The sequence below is a fragment of the Eurypyga helias genome, unplaced genomic scaffold (genome assembly GCF_000690775.1).
Source record: "Eurypyga helias isolate BGI_N326 unplaced genomic scaffold, ASM69077v1 scaffold33570, whole genome shotgun sequence".
Classification (NCBI taxonomy): Eukaryota; Metazoa; Chordata; class Aves; order Eurypygiformes; family Eurypygidae; genus Eurypyga; species Eurypyga helias.
In genome coordinates, this window is record NW_010226848.1 from 38,064 (window position 1) to 41,488 (window position 3,425).

Sequence of the window (3,425 nt, forward strand, 5' to 3'; positions counted from 1 at the left end):
AGAGTTGGGAGTTGCCTCCGCTGTCCTTCCGGTCCAAATCCATGGCTCATCCTCTCGGAGATATAAGTACCCGTGTGCTCTCGTTGGTGAACGTGGTAACTAGGCTAGAATATTTTTTTTAAGCGGTACAACCTGTGGTGAAATCGATTCTGACTCCAGTTTCGTCCTTGTACTAGTTTTAACAGAGTTAAGCTCCTGTGAGTACGTATGCGTGCGTTTGTGTGCCGGGGCACGCGCGTGGCTGTGCAGCCTCGTGTCGGACGGGTCCGATGTCACGTCAGCGGTGAGACCTGCCACTCTCGATAGCAGTCTGTGTGCGTCAAGTAGATACACTGATGATATAGCAAAGTAAACGTTTCCAGTAGCATTTGTACCGGGAAAGCCAGCTCCTGTCGTTTCAAACCTGTGTTGTGCAAAAGAAACCTGCTGCGGGGACTTTTGCAGTTAAGAAGACCCAAAATACACAACTGTAATGCTCTCACAGACTGCAGTGGCTCTTTCTGTGTTGTGTGTGTTAACCCAAGTAGTTTTCCAGGTCACCAAGTGAACTTAGCTTACGGTCAAGCTGTCCTGTTGGTTGCTTCTGTACATTTTATTTTTGTCACAGCATATTGTCTGGTATGATGCAGATTGTATATTTATTAAAAATAAAATTCTATTTAATTGTGCCACATAGACTGGGGTGATGTTTGTTAGCAGAATCCATCTTTGCATTGAGTTCCATCAGTTGTGTTTATGGCACAAGGAAAGCCAAAATGTTGTTGGTTGTTGTTGTTGTTGATGAATGAGGAGTAATTTCAGAGAAACTGAGGACCTGCTGATGGAGATGGGTCAGGAGAGCGAGCCAAGTGTGTTGGAGGTGGGTCAGGAGAGCGAGCCAAGTGTGTTGGTCTGGCTGTGCGTGCTTCCTATCCAGAGGACACCCAATGTGCTGGGAGTCGGATGTGTCAGGGTCTCTGCATCAGGCTCTGGGTCTTGGCTCTTTGCAGAACTGGGCCCCGAATGATTACTATTTTTTATTGCTCTATTTATCAATATTGAGACTGCATAAAAATCTGTATCTTGCTTACAGCCCTTCCAAGAAACCGGAGAAGACAGACGTTGCTCTGAAGAGAGCTGGGCCTGGCCCATGACTTTATGGTCTTTCCATGTCTTCGTTTTGGAGGGTCTGTTCTGCCGCCAGCAGCGTTACCTGTGTTGGGCCGGAAAGCCTAGGGGTGTTACGGGTGGGCTGACTCTGCCGCCACGACAGTGCTGTGTGATCAAACAGGGGAGATGGGGAAGGACCCCAAGCTCTGGCTGTATCCTGCTCCCTAGGTCACCTGGGAAATTGCTGGGCAGTAGCCAGTGGCCCCTGCAGTGGCCCAGGCCCGTGTCCTGCTCCCCCCGTGCACCCCGCTTTGCAGAGCCTTCCCACAGCCATGCCAGTCCCCATCGGCTGTGTGGGAGAGGAACAAACCGATGTGCTCTCTGTCTGCCTGGGCTCAGAGCCAAGTCCCATTCCACTGGAAGCAGGAGAGTTGCCTTGAGCAAAATTAAGGTGTTTGGGGGGCGCAGGGACTTGGGGCTGGGTGCTGCGGGAAGCTTTGCCTTCGCTTGTGGCCACTCGAGCTGGAGGTCAGAGAGATGGCTGGAGCTGGCATGCAGTGGGGCAGGCAGCACTCTCTCCCCTCTGTTCATCAAGTGCAGCCCGAAATGAACTCCACCTACCCCCCGTGCTTGTAGTATTATTTTGATTTTTTAATAGGAAACAATACATATATATGCCTATTTCGCCTCTGTTTGTTGTTTGGTTGCTACAGTTAGATACAGGTGAGTCTTGAAAAGAAAAGAAACCCCAAACTTGGTGCTTGTTTGGGCAGATGTCGGTGTGTTGGTCAGTAGTCCTTGCTGCGGTCCAGGGTGTTTGCGCTCCAGCGTGAGGGTCTCTCTTGTAACACGGATACCAGCATCCCTGCAGCACACCGTTGGTCTGGGACCTGCTCTGGTTTACCCTGAGTCGTGGGTGTTTTGTTCCCTTCTGTGGTCCGAGCGTCCCTGTGCGTGCCCTTTTGTGATGGCCAAGTCTGACACGGTGACGCTGCCATCATGGAGGAGGGAATGCGAAGTGTACGAGGAGGCTACAAAAGACATCATATCTCCTCTCTTCATCCAGAAGCCATCTCTCAGCTGCTGGGGGAGACACCCTGCTCTCGGACTGATCATGGCACAACCTAGGATAGAGGATGGCGAAACAAGGCCTCGGTGACCTCATTGCCAAACCATCACCTGGTTGCGGTGGCTGGAGGTGAAGACAGGTAGGAGCTTAGCCTTGGCGTGGTCATGCACTCTGTCCCCTGGTGAACACCCTCGCTTCTTACCGGCTACTGTACGTAGCTCCCTGCTGCTCTATGTTGGCAGCACAAAGCGATGGGTACAGCGGTGGCCACAGGGCTGCCCATGGGCATCCTCTTTCCGAGCACGTTGTGGGTAATTTCAGTTCTAACCTGCCACTCTGCAAGGTGGAATTCCTCCTGCCCCGGAGGTCGATAGCTAATCTCTGGCTTTCCTCCCTGTTTATCTCATCAATAAGTCACAGCGGAGAGGGAGCCCATGGGGTGTCTTGGGCAAACATGCGCTGTAGGAGACTGATCCCTTCCCGTAACTGAGAAAGTCTCAGACAAGGAGCATTGGTTTCAGCAAATGCTGCCATTAACATTAATATTTGTCCACGGGGCATCTGTGGGCAGCAGCATGAGCTCTGGGCATCCACGGGAACTGACCTGAGACTTGCCATGTGCTCTGCTCAGGCACTGAGGATGAAAGATGGACAGAAGGCACTCTTGACCCTGAGTCTGCCCTTGGAGCCATGAGGTCTCTGTTTCACAAGGAGGAGGGTGTCATGCACATACACTGCCAAAATTGGTGAGGGAGCCCTGAGGAAAGGTCAGTAAAAGGCAGGATTGAAGCACGCTGAGGAGCTCCTGACCTGGAGGGCAATCAGAAGACAGCGTGAGGAGCAGAAGGGCTGAATAAACGAGACACGGATGAGCTCCTGGGGCTGCATCCTGCAGGTCGAACGCATCGAACGTTTTGTGAAATCAGGAGGTAACCCGAAGCACAGCTGCAGTTCAGCCAGCTCCGTGTGCATGCCGTGTGTGTGCTTTCCCAGTGCTGGGAGCAGGGCTGGTGGCCAGCTGCTGTGCTGGGCATGGAGCCGCCGGCCCGGGGGGCAACACAGGGGGCTCCGTGTCCCCACCTGCACTGGTGGGGAGAAGCTGCAGTGGTGGGTCTGTCATGAGAAACAGGATTAAAGTTATTCTGGATCTCTGCTTCCTCTTTAAGCATAAACATTTGTGCTTTGGGAGTGGACTGATGTGCTCCAGGAGTTTTGTTCCGTAGTTGGTGATAACTATGGAACCAGGCTGGGTGGGGAATGGATCAAG